The sequence below is a fragment of the Amblyomma mixtum genome, chromosome 2 (assembly GCF_055824585.1).
Source record: "Amblyomma mixtum isolate Tamu chromosome 2, ASM5582458v1, whole genome shotgun sequence".
Taxonomy (NCBI): Eukaryota; Metazoa; Arthropoda; class Arachnida; order Ixodida; family Ixodidae; genus Amblyomma; species Amblyomma mixtum.
This window is the reverse complement of record NC_143013.1, coordinates 49,301,675-49,314,617: the sequence shown is the minus strand read 5'-3', so window position 1 is coordinate 49,314,617 and position 12,943 is coordinate 49,301,675.

The window sequence follows — 12,943 nt, the reverse complement described above, 5'->3', positions numbered from 1 at the left end:
GTGACAAAAACGTAACGCATGCAGGTGTGTTTTCGCTGATTGTCCCCGCTGTGCTGTTTCAGAATCGACGAAAAATAAAGTTGGTAAACAGCTTTTATTTGCGGATTTAACACGCCTCCGACATATTTATAACTTAAAAGTGGGCTTTATACCAAACAAGCACTCCGAAACTAAACTCAGTTTGAAAGCAAACCCTTAGAACTAGAAAACTTATTCTCTAATTGCTTCTGGGATTGAGGTGCAAAAAAAAAATTCCTGCAAAAGCACATCGGCGATGAATTGATTCGATATATTCGCGGTCGTGTAAATATCAACTTATAAATGCTTTAATATACTGATTGATCTCAGTTTTTTCCGCTTCTGCACTGACTTTATTTAACAGAGTTCCTGGTAAATGGCAAAAGCAACTGTTTTAAGCGTTTCGCACCGGAACTTAGTTTAAAGCCGTTTTCGTTTTCTATGCCCCATGCGACCGCTTAAGAGCTGTATACCAGGCCCATGCGTCAGGCACTTAGCTTTAACTAATCCTCCCAAACAGCACTACGAAATGTCGTCGGAGGGCGAGAACGGGATGGCTGCTCGAACATATTAAACGAAGCAGAACCGAACAATGTATTGTTCATCTGGGCCCCTGGGCACACGAACACGCACGGGAACGAGATGGCTTACTATGGGGCTCCAGCCAAGCTTTTCCAAGACCTGAGTATGGAGCCGTCATACTCTGTTCACAACCCGTTAAACTAGCTACTAAGTCACGCTGACATCACAGAATACTATAGGGTGAACAGAACAGTTTTTACTATACCTAACAAGAACTCAATAAGGGAGAAGAACGAAGAACAGATAATTAGGACTATACAAACTAACACCCTGCCCAATTCAGTCACTTTGAATAAGTGGCGCCCCGACATTTAAGAACCGGCCTGCCCCTTACGTAGGGAACCGGGCACAATTTTTAATATCACATGGTTGTGATCAAGAAACTTCAACTTGGAAGAAACATTTCACGCAACATAAGATCGCTAGGAGGCCACCCTGCGCAGCGAGGACCCCGCCGTCTAGATGAAACTAGCGGAAAAGGGACGAGCAGTGCTTAAGTCTATTGGGCTCACGGGCTGAGACCAATCAATATTTGAAGTTTAATTCAATGTTTCCATCCCCTTCCTTCGAAAACAGCAACAGTTGAGTCTTGTATGCGCACATTGTTCTTAGGAGTCTTCTCTTCGGCCAATTTTTATACGAAATGACGTGAGAACTTAAAATGTCTGCCTTGTAGACATTTACGACTGCAGAGAAAGCCTTTTCATGCAAACTCGCTGTTTCACTGCGCACGTGCTCATCTGGTGATAAAGATTGAGTACCCGAATGACGAAGCCTTGCAGACGCCAGTGCACCTAAGCTGTACGCAGAGGGTCTGCGCACAAAGTGTCTCACGCAAGCGTAGCACCTCACACGGGTATAAAAAAGATGAGAGAGCTCAAGGGAGCATTTGTATGGATAAAGAGGAATAGAAGTTCATTAATTTATGTTCTCGAAGGTAGGGGACCTGGCCTCCAGCATAGACACTCCAACGGGCGCGCTGACAGTGAAGAACACATTTGCACCCTTGGTGTCAGAATCGAGGTATTGGTAGCCTTCTAAACCGCATGCGCACAAAGTAAAGTTTCATTCTAAATATGTGCTACTGATAAGTAAAGCTACCCATAAATTGACTTCAACACCAACCGCTTAAAATGCCTTTCCCTTCTGCAGCCTTGAACAGTTTCATCTCTTTCGAATGACATGACGGTTTGAATACTTTGGTTTGAGAAGTATCAGAGAGAGGATCTCAAAAATTCTTGTGATGAAAACGTTTTGGGTTAAAATTTTGGCCAGTATCACACAGCTGTCCGAAATTTACGACATCCTGGGACTAATGATGGAGAAAATGCAATTTTAGGGGACATGTAAAGTGAAGAACAGGTAATGGGGCATCACGTAAAGGAGACCAGATTGCAAAGGAAGGGAAGCCAGGCGACGATCTGTTTTGGAGATGAGAGCAGTAAGTTTGTTTGGACAAGGTTACTGTAAGCGCTGCAGGGTGGTAGTATTTCGCGCTCAATGGAAGACGCCTTTCTTTTTCAGTAGAAGTAACCGTCTTGATTATCAATGTGACAACTGTATCTAGAGTTCTTAATAGCATGAGTGCGTCAACCAGAACACACATTGTCTCAATTGAGGCGACAATATTAGCAATTAATGGAGGTTGCTTAAATTCAACAATAACTTACTCCTCAGTCAATGTCTTACTTACTCACTTACTGGCTCCCTCGCGCTCGCTCGCTCACTCGCTCACTCGCTCACTCCCTCATTCATCACTCACTCATGGAATTATGTATCAGAGGTGACGTAGTGGCATGCTAAAATATTGCTCTGTCCAATGGATCGGCTTTTTATAGATATCTCTATGGTATAGAAAAATTCTTTCCAGACAAGGATAAATTTCATTTCTCAAATAGCTCCACTCCGGAAAACTGCTATAGTGGTGCAAGACGCGCTATGGGAGTGCTAAAAGGCATTTTAAGGCTCTCATACCAATCGAAAACCGCGTACTAGTTGCTGTGCATTACAATGAAGTAGAGCAGGTTACTACTCCAGCCTCTCAGTGTGAAAAACACCAGCAGTGCCCCAGAAGGTGATATGTACACAACAGATTTTAGCGAGGATCTTGATATTCTCGTTCTTTGACAGTTTCGTGCAGCAGCGGTTTGTACCAGGCTGAGGTTCCGTGAAATCATGACCAAGTAATGCTTTTTCGGCATAGTTGCCTTTCTTTTCTTTGCCTCCATCGTTTACAGTATAGCAAAAATGAAAACCCATCACGGAATTGCTCAGTCCTGGAAAAGTTAAGACATGCCACGTGATAGACCAGCTTGTTGGATATGAAGAGGAACTTCCGTCCAGAGACTCTACGTGATCAGCTTGAGGCCCTTTTCTCAAAAGCGCATCTAATACCAGCATGCGATTAAAAATTCAGGACTGCTGTTCGTTAATCATCACCACAGCTAGAGCGAAATGTTGCGTACACGAAGAAAAAATGAGGCATTTAATTTACAGCTGGTAATTTTCTCAGACTAGATGGCGTGTCTGATAGTGCTTGCTACAAAGGGGTTTTAGCATTCTTGAGCGCCGTGCACCACTCGGGCGGATATGTTGGAGGAAAACGAGTGACAAAACCTGAGACGAATTGCGGCTCATGAGCGCGACATGAGAGTCAAACTAGCAATGTCCAACATAGGAGGTCGACAAGCTTCTACGGCACTTCACCACACGTTCTCTTAGTACATCAGCTCAATTTACGGGCACATTCTGAGGCAGACAGCACGTCATATCCTTCTCGATATTACAATTAAACTTGTTTCCATGAAGAGCATGTCTGCGCAGGGAGGAAAGTCATAATGCCTTCTTGACATTATTTGCTTGGTTAGAAATATTCCCAGCCACGCATCGCGCATGTTGACATCACCAAAATTCGGGCACCAAGTGACACCAGCATGGCACAAGTACCGTAGTAAGGCGCGGTGCTATTCTGAGTCATCAGTATGTTAAATCAGATCGTTAAGAGCAAATCGAGCGTACACAGTCCTTGCGAACCGGAAAGACAGAACTTTCGAGCCTGCAGTCCTTAGCGCCTGGCATGGACGACGACACAAAACTTACACTACACAGCACAAGCGACGACTTCCACAGAAAGTTTATTATAAGCGCAGTCTTTTATACAGTATATCTGGAACCGTTGCTACCATTCCCCCACCACAGAAATAAAACCTAAAGAAAAACCCACTAATTCGACCAAAATTTATGAAAGGTGCAACATTGCCCTACACGTCGACTCTACGTCTGCAGTTCAGCACTAGTTGCACTAGTTAAGACCACGGAAGACGCGCTGACTCAGTCCACGGGGAGAGGGGATAACAAAGGCGTTTCAAGCACTTCCCGCACCAGCTGATAACAGAATTTCTCCTTAAACGTGCGCAACCAAGAAAAGACAGGTGCACTATCAAGCGCTCGATAACACTGGATGTTATGGGGCCACAGAATCCACTGACCCTCTTCACACTTGTTGTAATAATGCTCATTTAGTGCCTTGTTTAGGCAGCTTCCAGTCTGCCAAGCTATTCTTTTGAGCAAGATAGGGGCAGCGAAAACATGGCCCTTTGAGCGCACTGCACGAAATTTTTTTTTCGTCTTTTCTCACAGGTCTTCCGAGGTTGCCTTCCTCGTTAATCACTTGCAGGCGAGGCTTCTAGACCTGAGGGGGGCCCAAAAAGTGACTTTAATATCCACCCGGCGCCCAGTCTTCTTCAGTCACTACGACACGTTAAGGCTGTGCGGCACGACTACGGGCAATTCAGCTTGGCCTCTTCGGACTACTATATTCTTTCTTCTGCCTTTCATTTCGTTTTCCTCTCGATGACTCCACCCGTCTTGGGTAGCAGTTTTCTCATTTCCTAAGCAATAACAAAGGAACAGACTACACAAAAGGGAGCGGGTCCCACGGGGCGTGCCCGCAAGCCTTTTGGGGGGCATTGTTTAGGCAGATACTGCCGATATCTCTTTGAAGTGCACTTGGGAACTGGGGCTTTGCACGGAAATTTCCTTCTATGACATATTTAGATTTTTCCAGTTCAGAATTCATTACTCTCCAAAAATCATTCAACTGACTGCGCTCCGTATTGAAGGTAAAACTTTCATTCGAGTAATTACAACTCCCATCAGGTATTTTTTGTTCTCAGGACCGACATTTTTCAAAACCGACGCAATACTTGTCGCACAGGAAACTGAGTTTCTTTTTCACGGAGTGACATTTGCCTAATTTGCTGTGGGTTTTCTATTGCCTTTTCCATTTCAATGCCAATGTCACTTCTAAATGATGTAACTGACTACGCAGTAGAGGCGCCTGATACGATGATGTCCATTTTGAGCCGATGTTTAAAAAAGAGTGGTGGCTATTTAAACGTTATCATTCAGGAAAGCCATTGCCTCGTGCAGGTAGACAGGTGTGCTAATATATGGACAGCTCACAGAACAGAATCGCTAGTATCACATTCAAATATTAGCTGGTGGCTGCCAAAACAAAAACCGAAAGCAAGTATTCCTTTAGCATAACTTTTAAACAATCACCATTTAATAAGCAAATACTCAGCGATGGCTGGTGGGTGTCCGTTCCCAACGTCTGGCTCAGGCTCAGTAGGAATGAGAGGAGGCGTGACGTTTGCCAGGAGCTTGTGATAACGATAAAAGAATTTTTATTTAAAAGCAGGAGAAACGAGCAAAGGTGATGGAGGGGATACGGGCACCCCCAGCCAAAAAAACGAGCTATGCCCCAGGTGTTGAAAGTATTTGTGTCGGCGGTTTCACCTCATTTTTGACATTTAAAGTCTAACGTGGAAAATTGGGCGTGTTGGTACATGTCTTGAACAAATAAATAGCAGCGCAAGGAGACGAGGACTAGACGAGACGTGAAAGTCGTCTTCTCTGCTCCTCACAAGCTGTCAAAGCTGTGCAAGATGACTGATCGCGAGATAGCGAAGCAAAAGAACTGTGGGAAGAAGCACCGGCGGCCCTTTGTTGAATGCGCAGAAGGCGTAGTATATGAAATTCCGTTAAACTGTGGTAAAACTTATGTCGGCCAAACTGGGAGATGCGTGAATGACAGGTTGAGGGAACATGCTAAAAACGTAGATAATACCCTTAAAGGAAAAGATTTTGAAGGCCTTCTGGCCGCCCACTGCCTTACGTGTGAAGAATGTTCTCCAGATCTTACTAGCACCGTCATTAGAAAAAAGAATAATCAACGTGTAACGCGCGAAATCATTGAATCGGAGTTGATTTATAATCGGGGAGAAGCATGTGTTAGCTCCGCTTCTATCACTCTTTCTGATAAAGAGCTGACATATTTGCGCATGCACTGACAATGACGCCGGATTGTTCAGAGTGCATATATGTTCGCACGATTTGTTGGAAATAAAAGTTGGAAGTTCAGCGCCGTCCTTGTTGTCTGGTTTGGTTTGGTTTGTGGGGTTTAACGTCCCAAAGCGACTAAGGCTATGAGAGACGCCGTAGTGGAGGGCTCCGGAAATTTCGACCACCTGGGGTTCTTTAACGTGCACTGACATCGCACAGTACACGGGCCTCTAGAATTTCTCCTCCAAAGAAATTCTAGCCGCCGCGGCCGGGATCGAACCAGCGTCTTTCGGGACAGCAGCCGAGCACCATAACCGCTGAGCCACCGCGGCGGCCCCTTGTTGTCTCGTCTAGTACTCGTCTCCTTGCGCTGCTATTTATTTGTTCAAGATTTAAAGCCTCTCTGCCTTGGGCGGGTGCATGCTCATCTGGAAGTGGAGCAGGCGTAAAATACTTCTCCCATGTTCGTTATGCCCATTGGACCCTCACTTGGAAGCTCTGCAAATGCTGCACACTTTGAAAGCCAAGAAGCACTGTCTCCAGAAAAGAGATGTGACATTTGTTCTGAAAATGTTCTTAGGGCTGAAGATGTACAACCACGGTAATAATATTTGAGAGCAGTTGTCGGCTTTTTTAGCCTGCCTGGTTTTGCAGTTTTCATAAACGTGGTAATTAAGCGGCAATACGGAGCCATTTCATTTGTTAAATTTTCAAAACAATAAATAATCGGCTGTGAAGCATTGTCCTGTGCTATTGAATGTTAACTTTGTGAATACAGCGTTGTTTGAAACTTGCAAAATAGTGTTGTTTTCTTCTGCCTTGTAAATCTACTCTAATTTTACTGTGAAAATTGGAGCCTGGGTGATCAGGGCTGTATATTGAATTTCAAAAGAAAAGTGAATGAGCGCTCTGAGCTCATTTTAAAGCGAATGTAGTTGGCAGTTGACGTCTTGTGCGTATGCACGCCTAAATGCGTATCCACGCCTAAGTACAAGATCCATTTGTTTAACATGACTTTAATCATCTGCTGTGGAAAAGGCTTAGGTAGGCAATATTTTATGTTCTTTCATCTTGCCGCATGGAAGGTGTGCAGTATTCTGCGTTTGCAATTCAAGCTAACCCATGACTGCTAGTTCCATTCCCCTCTTCTAAGACGTGGGCTTCAAAGTCACCCATAACAAACTTAAGGGCTACACCACGTGTCTTCTGACGCATGCGCCTGTCGCTGTGCGGATCTACGCGCAGTGGTGCACAATAGTTTTTGCTTTGGGGCCAGTGGCTGTAACTTGCGCAGCTGTAATTCTGACAGCGCATGGAAAGACTCCAACGAGAGTTAAAAATAGGCTGCGTCATACACCGCGTCGTAATATAAGCCGCGGAAAAAAGGGCAAACATATCTGCCACGGAATTAATTGCACTGACAGAGGCGGCTCACTGCATTCTTTGATCAGTTCAAAGGCACTGGAAATACTGTCTACCACCCTCCTAAGCGTGTTATTCTACATGTCGCCATATAGCCTGTGGCGATACAATCAATTAATGACTCCACCTGTGGCATTCCTGGAGGCTGACCCTAAGCGTAAAGGCAAGATAGCTAGATATATTTAGTGCAGCTACAATGAAGGGTTAGTGCCCGAGAGAGCAAATATGTCCGTGAAGAGAGCTGGGAAGAGGCACACCTAGGTAATAGGCGATACTATTGGGACGTCCGCCCGGAATTTCGCCAACTGCGCAAGCTGAGGTTAACTGTTTTACTGGACCGTCAGCATGCTTTCCCAATAGTTCGCAAGCAGCGCATTCGCGGCTGGCAAACATACGCAAAGCATTTGTCCTGCAAGGTGAACATAAAATCATGCGCCCTTCCACTGACAGTCGTAAATAAAGAACACTGGCTAGAAAAAATGGCTGCGGTTGAACGTATCTTGAACCTAGTTATACGAGCGAGAGCTGTGGTAAACGTCGTCTCCACTATCTCAAATCAGATATGAAGGTCAGATTCCCAATGGTCATATTCACGTGATCACGTGCTCATAACACCATAGCTTGGGCCATACCACCACGTAGTTAGGTTCGGTTTAACTTTGTGAAGCATTGAAGGTCATGGTCGATGTGGTGCTCACTGCAACAAATCAAATGTCGAGGTCAAGGTCAGGTACCCAATGGTCAGTCATATGATCACGTGGTCATACTCATAGCTCGGGCCATACCTCCAAGCAGTTAAGTTACGTTTGACCTTGTGAGGCATTGAAGGTCATTGCCTCATTCACATCCAAATCGGAAGTTGTACTCCGAGGAGTAGAGCTCTCGCTCTAATCAAAAAAGCTAATTAAACCTCCACGCTTTTTTTTTTCACCACTCATTTCTTGCATCGCGCTGCATGATCGCGGTGATATTGGTGGCCAACAACATGTCGCCATATTCCTTCGCTTGTGCTGAACTCCCGTAAAATGACCACAATTAACATGTAGCGGCAAAAACAGCAAACGACGGCCGAGAACTAAAAGTAAGAATAAGTACCGGTTCGAAAGCACTAATCCGGAGGTTCAGAGCCTAGCAAGATCGTCTCTTTCCGATTGCATGTCAGAGATGGTATATCCTAGAAGCGCGAGCACACCGTCGTTGTTGTAGGGGGCTGGTTAGTTGGCCTCAAATAAAGCTGGCACATACCCACTGCGGGGGAGTGCCAGGACACAGGCGGTGAATTAGTGGAAACAGAATCGTTTAGAGGGGGAAGAGGAGTAGTAATAGCGTACAGGCTGACACACTGGACGACGCAGCGACAGGGTATCTGTTAACTGGGAGATCAAAGACGGGACAATGGCTCCGTACCGCGGAATTGCCCGCTCACCGTCGTCCTCTACGTGGCACAAATCCGTGCTCTCGCATTGATTCGAATGTAGTAAACATTCTCTGTCATTTTGTCCTGCCAACCTTCCTCTCTTCAATAAAAGGTGTTTTCATAGCTCGTTTTTCACACCTCAATAAATTTTGTTTTGAAACCTTCGGCCCTTAATTCATGCCACGAAATCATGCCACTTTGATCACTTCAGCTGTTCGCGCCGGCTCGTGCCAGCGTGGAATGAAGAAGTAGAAGAATCCGCAGCTGAGCGTAGCAGCCAGCGATGCCGACGCTGCAGAAAGTCAAGAAAAAGCGGACGGAACATTCAAGGTCTCCCACTTCACATGCCACTGGCACACACGGTGAGGTACCGGCGTCCAATGCTCCCGCGGTCGTCGAGGACGAGGGCAGGAGGGAAGAAAGCGTTCCGAACAGCGCTGAAGCCACCGATCGCCCTCACAAGAGCTGTAACGCTTATACTGCCTACCTACCGCTTTCCGAACCCATCTCGCCTAATGCTGCCCCTGAGTCACAGCTCCCTGACGACTTCAACGGGGTCCCCAAGTCCTCTTTATCGCCAGTTGCGACCACGTCGCAACAGCACGAGGGCGTCACCGCGGTCTCGAAGGCCGTCTCGCCAGCTGATGTTCCTGGTTCGCCAGTGCCTTACAACGTCACCGCTTTCTCTATGTCCACCTCACCGGCAGCTGTGTCCCTGTCGCAGCAGCCTGAGGACATCGCCGACGTTTCCAAGCCCGTCTCAATACTACTCGCGCCCTCCTTGCATCAGCTTGACGATGTCCCTCCGGTCGCACAGTCCACATTGCCGACGCAACCTGTTTCTCTGGTAAGGGCCCGTATGTAGCGAGGTCGTTTACTATAAACACACCTGATGCATGTTTTGCATCAGGCAAAACCTCAGACCCTTTTTGAGGGCACCAGCGTGCTACGAACCTTGTATCTAGAGTGGGCGCACAGGGGAGCCTTGAGATCAAGTTCTAAAACGCAAGTATCGAGTTTAAAACTCGCAGCATTTTTAGGCAAAGTTCACGTGTGCGGCCATATAAATATTATTGCACTTCGTTCTGAGTATAGCGCAAACACTAATGTTTTAAGTACATGATTTGACACTAACCTCAAAAGAGGTGCATCACATTCAAGCACGCTAAGGTTGCTTTCTTCTCAGCTAAGAGCAGTGCAGAGAATCGGTTTCTCATGCGCAGATTAGGCCACACCTCTTCTGCATCTGCCTTAAGCAGTTGGGGTTGTGGTATCTTGTAGCCTTGTTATGCTAGCATGATAAAGATGGAGAAACCAGATGGTGAAACAACGTACACGTGGCATCAGTGACGATTCTCAGCTGACTTGCATGTCTGACGCTGTCTAGACGTAATCATAATGTCTTAACTATTTTCTTCTGAAAGCTTGTGAAACAGCAACGGAATGTTCTCACTAGAGTGCAACCAACAGGGAAATGTATGTTCTGGGGCAGAAGGTGACATATCATTCATCTCAAAAGCGACAGCCTTTAGTCGTGGTGCACTGAAATATAACGGCTCTTAGAAGCACTTTTTTTGTTAATGTAGATCGTAGTTATTTGTGTTCCAAAATAGCCTGTCGTAAAAGCTACAAGCACAGTGCTCGCTAATTACGTGCATCCACAAATGGAGATGTATAGTACTGGCAGTTTTGCCGGTTGCTAAACTCAGCAAACTTTCTGTCCGCGCTAATGTCATCAAATTCGTTTGCATCCCTACAGGCGATTTCGGAGTCCGTAGCACCCGATGGGTACCCTCCAATGCATCGCATGAACCGGAGCTCCCGTGCATCCCTAAACTCCTTAGGAAGGAGATTCAGCTTGTTCACGGACTTCACCGACCTGCGCAGCGGTGTCACCACCGTCCTCGCCCAGTCGACCTACATGGTGAGAAGACGTTTAATCTTCATGTACTTGTGGTGAGATATAGAAGCAGTTTAAATATGAATTTTTTCGCGGCTCGGTTTCAAGCGCAACAAGATTCAAGGTAGCGGAAACTATATTTCATCCGCGCTCTTCCAAAGCTCCTCACTACCGTCTCCAATAACTCATATAACCTCCTTCCTTGTAGCAGAGTGTTTACACACACCGAAAAAGCAATAAGCGAGTTTTCGATCAATCGATAAATCAGATTAATTAATGAATCCTCTCAGACTCTACAGTAGGAGTTTAGTTTGGCATGATTGATGCATTTGAATTTCGATTACCATCAGTGCGAAAAAACAACGACGGTCATCAGTAGAGCTGGCTGTTGGGCTCTCTGGTACTGTAGATTTAAGTTCATAGTCTTCCAGCGCAGTGGCATAAGGCCAAAGAAGGTAAGAAGAGAAACGAGGAGGAGGACGAACTGAGCGCTGTGTTCGTACTTCGGCCTTATGCTGTTGCGCTGAAAAACTATGAACACATAGACTGATACGTTAAGAGCGGCAAACACAAGGGCTTTTATCAGCTCTTTGTTAACAGGAGTATGCACTCGTACTGCCCGCACAGTGAAATCGATGCAATCATGAAAGACAGCGCACGTGGTGCCCATTCTAAACCTGCTATGTCAGAGACTGCATTCAATGAAGTGTTTTTACTATTGTATAATGCTTGCGGAATCGGATGCGCATGTTAGTTTGAGCTCTCATACTCTCGCCCGTCCCATAGTGCACCACAGGTAATGTGAAAATATCCATTAGAGCTTAAGTATTCCAAAGATACTGTGGATCTGCACAACACTGAAATCGAACGGTGATATCTATTCCGCCTTGATTTTTCGTGCACATAACGTTCTACTCATAAGATTGGCATAGGCATCGAGGGCCGATGCTTGGGGTGCCACGCTGGGGAGAGCCAACACCGCGGCCCGAAGGATACATATGTCTACTGGCCTGCAGGACTAGGTCCAGCGTCTGTCTGCCAGTCGAATGCAGGAGTACCTTGGTTCTCTACATTTATATGGCTTCTGTGAATACCTGTGGCCCTCCTCATGCACCCTTCCCTGGCAGCAGGAGCATCCACATTTTTAACACCTTAATTTTAGTTCTGTCCGTGCTAAAACTGCGTCATTAGGTGCCATCACTACGGCCTCTCGTCCATATCTTCGAGAGGTGCACTTAAAAGAAGTTGTTCTCGGTGTGCGACGGAAAATTATAGTCGCGGTTGCTGAAGGTAAGCTTCAAGTACTATGGTGCAGCCGCTCGACAATCCAGCTCGTGCACAAGACACCATAGGGTGCTGAAGACAAGCAGGCAGTCATTAAGCAGGAACGAAGGCGATCTCTTACCTAGCTGTTTACCTCTGAATTAAATGTGACAGTGCCGATCCCCGCACGCACCCTAGATGGCGTTCTAAGCCAAAACGGTCAAAGCTCCAGTCTGTGCTCTTCACATTCAGTGGAAATTCTAGAAGTAACGTGCATTTTTAAATAAAGTCTTTAACATTGTGACAAGTCACAAAAGTTGTTCCGATTGTTCGCACACATTGTCGTCTTCAGAACAAACTAGTGAACCTCTCCACTGATGACCCAAATATGACCTGCCCGCGCGCAAGCGACCGCAATTATTTTTTAAGCATGAAGTGCTTTTAGCTCCCGTTGTCGGCATTGTGGTGACGTCACGCCGAGACCGAGAGCCATCATCCGGGCACTGAAATCCACTCATCCGGGCTCTGAATGCCACTCATCCGGGCTCTGAAACCAGAACATCCGGGCACCGTACGAGACTTAACGAGGTTCAACGAGACTCTCTAAGCCCTCCTACGGGAACGGCATACAAGCGCCGGTTGCTCTCCAAACGAGTCACAAAAAATAACTGCTGCCAGTGTCTTCTCAATGTTTATCAAGATATCAGTCGAGCTGTGCATTTGATAATGCACGGAATTATAATTTCCGATTTCTAATAACGCGTGGAAAAAGCACATATATGCCACAATACACTTCGTTGTCATACGTGATCTGTTAGGGGCTTTGAGAGAAGGCCGCTTAGAGAAAGAGGGCGAGAAGGGCTTTCAGCGGAAATCTTTCGCTCCCTCCCCAAGGATGGTGCTGCGGTCCCACACCCACGCATGTAAAAGACCGGCCGCTTGGCCTTCAAGCCCTTTCCCCCTCTGGCAGGCAGATGTATACACGCTCGCGTAGT